Source organism: Petaurus breviceps, unplaced genomic scaffold (assembly GCF_028583685.1).
Source record: "Petaurus breviceps papuanus isolate PSGF00001 unplaced genomic scaffold, PetGlider_PUasm1.0 184, whole genome shotgun sequence".
NCBI lineage: Eukaryota > Metazoa > Chordata > Mammalia > Diprotodontia > Petauridae > Petaurus > Petaurus breviceps.
Genome location: NW_027185793.1, coordinates 5,046,483 through 5,052,853, shown reverse-complemented (window position 1 = coordinate 5,052,853; position 6,371 = coordinate 5,046,483). Strand labels below are relative to the sequence as shown.

The following is a 6,371-nucleotide window of genomic DNA, read 5'->3' as shown; positions in this document are numbered from 1 at the left end:
AAATTTGATGTAAGAAAAATAAAAACTTTCTAAGAATTATACATGCTCATGTTTATACCTGAGAATATGGATTTACCAGTCAGTTTGGTTGCAGAGGAATATTTTTTATGTCTTTGCATGGTAGTGTTGGCATTATGCAAACAAAACATGGGGACCTGATGATTAGACATCATTTCACTGGTTTAGGAAATTCCTGGATTAGAAATTACTTCTACTAAGGCAGGTTGGCACCTCCTTTGTAGCTCCTAGGCCTATAAAATTTCCTGGAGCCTAGAGAAATTAATAAAATTGCAAAATTTAATCCATTTTTGTTTGGGTTCAATATGGAAACAAGAACAAGTAATCAATGTGTTTAAAAGTTACAAGTACCAAGGAAAGCTTAATCTAAAAGATGAAACAAACTTTCCCCAAATAATTCTTCCACTCAAAATATGAAAAAAAAATTCACTCTTATCTTGAGTCAGATTTAAAGTGACTTCATGTTAAGAGGGGGAAAAATCCATTATTGTTTGAGGATATTTAGCCACTAATAGGAGTGAATACATTCATCAAAAAATTTGTGGGAGGGGGACCAAGATGGTGTAGTAAAGGCAGGGATTTGCCTGAACTGTCCCCCAAACATGTCCAAATACAACAAATTCCAGAGCAGCAGAACCCAGAGAAAGATGGAGAGAAACAAATTTCCAGTTCAAACTAGGAGCAGGCCTTAGTACAACTGAATCACTGCCAACAATGACCATTTCCAGACCTCAGAGCCCACAGAAACCAAAGACAACTTACAAGGTCAGCAGGAAAGGTCTGCATTACCTGGGTGAGTGTGGCACACAGTCCATCTCAGACCATGTCAGCACAGCCACAGCCACAGCAAACCAAAAACAGACCTTGGAAGTGAGTTAATTAGTAGCAGAAGCAGCAGCAATAACAGTTGCTTCCAGAGCTCTAAGGCTGCAGACAATAAGGGAGTTGAACAACTGATCAGAAGGAGATTGCAGGAGTATTTTTTCCAGCACTGAGGTAGGACTCTGTTGCTTGGCCACACTCAGATACAGGTTGCAGTCTTAGATAGCAGTCCCAGGGTGAGGAGGAGGTAGTAAACCAGAGATTACAGCCACAATGGAGGGGGGGACCCTCCTCATACTTCCGGTTCAGAAAAGAGTGCTTGCAATCTCTCATAATCCAGAGCACAGGCCAAGAGAGTAGTAAATGCCTTTCCTTAGGTCATACCACATTGGAAGAATTGAAAACTGACAGATCCCTAGAAGTATCTCTGAAAAAAGCTGCACAAAATCCCTGAAGCTTGGGACAGTGTGCCCTTCAACCAGGAAGCAGAGCCCTACTTTAACAAAAAATTAAAAGTCAAATAATAGACAGGGAAAATTAGCAGACAGTGTAAAAGCTCTGACTATAGAAAGTTACTATGGTAACAAGGAAGATAAAAACACACACCTCAAAGAGGACAGCTAAGTCAAAGTTCCTACATCCAAAGCCTCCACGAAAAATATGGATTGGTCTCAGGCCATGGAGGAGTTAAAAAAGGATTTTGAAAATTAAGTCAGAGAGGTAGAGGGAAAAATTGGGAAGAGAATTAAAAGTGATACAGGAAATCATAAAAAAATGATTCAACAGTAAAGGATACACACACACACACACACACACACACACACACACACACACAAAACATACTGAAGAAAATAGCAGCTTAGAAAACAGTCTAGGACAAATAGTAAAAGAGGTTCAAAAAACCAAAGAAGAGAAGAATGCATTAAAAAGAAGAGCTGGCCCAGTGGAAAAGGAGGTAAAAAAGTTGACTAAAAAAAATAATTGCTTAAAAAGGGAGCAAGTAGAAGTTAATGACTTCATGTGTAATCAAGAAAAAACAAACAAAACCAAAAGAATGAAAAAATGGAAGATAATGTGAAATACCTTGCTGGACAAACAACTGACCTGGAAAATAGATCCAGGAGATGTAATTTTAAAATCATAGGATTACTGAAAGATATGATAAACAAAAAAAAGAGCCTATGCATCATCTTTTAAGAAATTATCAAAGAAAACTTCTCTGATATTTAAGAAACAGAGTGTAAAGTAGAAATGGAAAGAATTCACCAATCACCTCCTGAAAGACACCCCTAAAGGAAAACTCCCAGGAATATTATAACCAAATTCCAAAACTCCAATGTCAAGAAGAAAATAATGCAAACAGCCAGAAAGAAACAATTCAACAATTCAAGTATTAAGGAGTCACAGTTAAGATAACCCAAGATTTAGCAGCTTATACCTTAAGAGATTGGAGTCCTTGGAATATGTTTCTCTGGAGGGCAAAGGAACTAGTATTACAACTAAGAATGACCTACCCAGCAAAACTGAGTATAATCTTTCAGGGGGAAAAATAGATATTCAGTGAAATGGAGGACTTTTATGCATTCTTGATGAAAATACCAAGAGCTGAATAGAAAATTTGACTTCCAAATACAAGACTCAAGAGAAGCATAAAAAGTTAAACAGGAAAAGAAAATCATAAGTGACTTAATAATATTAAACTGTTTACATTCTTACATGAGAAGTTGATACTTCTAACTCATAATATTTTTTTCTCATTATTAGGGTAGTTAGAAAGATTATATATAGAGGAATGTACTGGGAGGAAGAGAAAGGGAGAGGTAGAATGGAGCAAATTATGTCACATAAAAGAGACAAGAAAAAGCATTTACAATGGAGGAAAAAAAGAGGAAAGGTAAGTGAGAATTAATGAACCTTACTCTCCTCAGAACTGATTCAAAGAGGAAATAACGTACAAACACAACTGGGTGAAGAAATCTATCTTACCTTGTGGGAAAGTAGATGGGGAAGAGGATAAAAGGAGGTGGGGGTAGAATGGAGGGCAGATTGGGGGAGGGAGTAGTCAGATGCAAAACATTTTTGAGGAAGGAAAAGGTGAAAGTAGAGAGAGGATAAAATAAACTGACCTGGGAGTAAGGAGGAGAGAGGCAGAATAGGATGAAGGGAAATACAGTTAGTAGTAGTAACTGTGAAAAAAACATTTTAAAAACATTTTTAAAAAAAACATTTTTAATACATTTAAATGTATTAAAAATACATTCTATGATAAAGGCCTCATTTCTCAAACATATAGAGGAATGAGTAAAACTTATAGATAGGTAGATAGAAAGGTAGATAGGTGATTGATAGATAGATAGATAGATAGATAGATAGATAGATATAACCATTCTCCAATTGATAAATGATCAAGATATGATCAGTGTTCAGATGAAGTAATAAAAGCTATCTATAGTCATATAAAAATCTCTTACTATTAATTAGAGAAACACAAATTAAAACAATTCTGAGTTATTACCTCATACCTATTAAATTTACTAATAGCACAGAAAAAGTAAATGACAAATTATGAAGAGCATGTGGGGAAAATGAGACATTAATGCACTGTTGGTGGAGTTGTGAACTGTTTCAACCATTTTGTATAGCAATTTGGAACTGTGCTCAAAAGGATATAAAACCATGCATATAACCTTTGATCCAGCAAAGCCACTACTTTGTCTGTATCACAAAAGAGATAAGAAACAAAAAGGAAAATATTTACAGAAACTCTTATTAAGAGGCAAAGAATTAGAAATTGAGGGGATGCCCATCAATTGAGGAATGATTGAACAAGTTGTGGTATGTGGTTATGATCCAATACTGTTGTATTATAAAAAATGATGAGCAGGATGCTCTCAGAACAGCCTGGAAAGACTTGAATGAACTGATGTGAAGTGAGATGTAATGTGTGCAAAATAATAGTGATATTGTAAGATGATCAACTGTGAATGACTTAGCTATTCTCAGCAATACAATAATCCACAACAACTCTGAAGGACTTATGATGAAAAATACTATCCATTCCAAAAGAATGAATTGACGGTGTGTAAATACAGATTGTAGAATATGTTTTGTTCTTTTTTTTTAACAACAACAAAATAGCCAGCACAATAAATGAGGACTTGAGTGTACAGTAGAAAAACACAGCCCCCAATTTGAGTTTACAGTAGAAAAACAGGGACTTCAACTCCTTCAGCATACCAGAAAACTCTGTATGTAAAAGGATATAATGGACTTTGCCTTCAAAACTTGGATCAGAACAAACCCATGTTACAGAAGCAACTATAAAATAATGTTTACAAAATACAGACATATAATTAGAGAAATTCTATTTATGCATGTGTGAACCTTGGCAATATAATAAAATTGAGGATAGTAACTAAAAAATATCAAAAAGGAAAAAAAAATTGTAGAACAGAAAAGAAGGGCCTCTCAGCCATGGGTATGACTACAACCTTTTAATATAATTTAATTAGCAAAACAAAATAACATCAGTACACTAGGGAACAGCTTTAAGATGGCATTAGATACTTAACAGATTTAAAAGTTAATAAGAAGCATGATTAGCCATTCATCCCTTTATTTTACCTTATTTCGGCTTAGTCTTAAAAATTAGGACAGAGTCAGCTTTTTGAATTCTATCCAGATGCTGATTTTATAAACCACAGCAATGTATGCTAACTGTGAACAGCTCAAGATCTGAGTTTCAAAATTATTTTTAAGGCAAATCGATTAATGAGCAAGTGCAAATCGAACTGTAAATGAGCAGTAGGACAGTAGGACAGAGTCACTGAAGTATCAGGCATATTCTCAGATAGCAGGAAGGACAAATTATCATTACTTAATCTAACTGTGGAGAGAAGTCTACAAAGTGAACCTGTATATTCTGCCAATACAAAACAATTTAATTCTTTGACTGCGGATAGAGAAACTGCATGTAAAAACAGTACCTGCTTTAGAATGCAGTAGCAAACAATCCATGTCAGAGCAGCTTACAGAGGCTGCCTCTCACATCCACTGAGTACATCAAGTTTGTTCCCCTTTTCCTGATCTTCCTTCCGACTTACATATTAGCTCTAATATCTGCATTATAGTTTTAATGAATATTACATCTTTCCCTTGTATCAGCTCATTTGTAATGACAGGGTTTATTGGGATACTTTTACATTCTGTGGCAGGATTGCAGAGGCCAAGGAATGGATCATTCACTCAGTCACCATCAGGCCATCCTCCCTTTTCCCCCATCTCAACAGAGAATTGTCTATTAAGAGAGTGTCAAGGATAGGACCAAATGAATCACTTAATTTGCATCAAGGACAATTGCATTGGGGCAACTTGACACACACTGTGCAGAGGATGACTAAAGTCAGATCTGTACAAAGAATGAATAGCAAACCATATGGCATTATTCATTTCTTCCACCCCTTATTTTTTACCTCACCTTCAGAAATTGTTTCCTGCATGGTATACAATCAAATACAGGAAGAAAACTGACAAACTTAGTTGGCTAAAAGCTTCTCTGCACAATGTTTTTCACTTAAAGCTTCACTTCCTGTCAAACACTTACCGTTAAAACAACCTCCCTCCCTTTCCCATTTGGATCATTTCATATGGTGTCAGACTCAGGAGACAGTAAAACACTTTAAAAATTAGATTTTCCAAAACTGGAATTGCTTACCTAGAAAGATGGTACATTCTTTCTCCTTGGAGTTCTTCAGCCTGAAGCTGAATGATTATTGATTGGATAGGTTTTCATACAGATTCCTTCTGTGTGAAAGAGCTAAGGGGAGCAGTTGGATAGACAGTTGAACCTGGAGTCAGGAAGATGTGAGTTCAAAGCTGGTGTGACAAACTTAATATTTCTGTGGCCTTGAACACATTCATTACTCCCTATCACCTTCTGTTTCTTAATCTGTAAAATAAGAATAACAATAGCACTTAACTCACAAGGTTGTTGTCAAATGAGGTAATATTAATAAAGTGCTCAACACAGCCTGGGACATAATAGATTCTTCGTCCCTTCCCTTCATGTATTGTTTAGTAGTTATTGATATCCCTTCCAATTGTCAGATTCTGTTCATTTGGAGATGGAGGGAATATATTCAAAATTGAAATTGTGTAAAAACAAAAGATATCATATTTTTGTAAAGTTCTGCTTTTCAATAAAAGAAGTATAATATCAAAGGAATTAGAATAGGCAGTTTGGAAACAAAGCTATCACTCTTTGCACATGATAGGATGGTATACTTAAAGAATCCTAGAGAATTAGCAAAAAAAGTTATTTGAAATAATTACTAATTTCAGCAAAATTGCAGGACCTAAGAGAAATCCACATGAATCAACTGTAGTTCTATATATTACCAAAAAAAAAGGACAGCAGGAAGAAATAGAAAGAGATATCCCATATAAAATAATTCTAGACAATATAAAATATATGAAAATCTGCCAACACAAACCCAGGGATTATGTGAGCACAATCACAAAATACTTTTCTA

General features: G+C 35.3%; 1 pseudogene; it reads left to right on the top strand.

Moving 5' to 3' along the window:
- Positions 1–732: 732 nt before the first annotated feature.
- LOC138161197 (large ribosomal subunit protein eL18 pseudogene) overlaps positions 733–6,371 on the top strand; it is a 55,640-nt pseudogene continuing 50,001 nt past the window's right edge.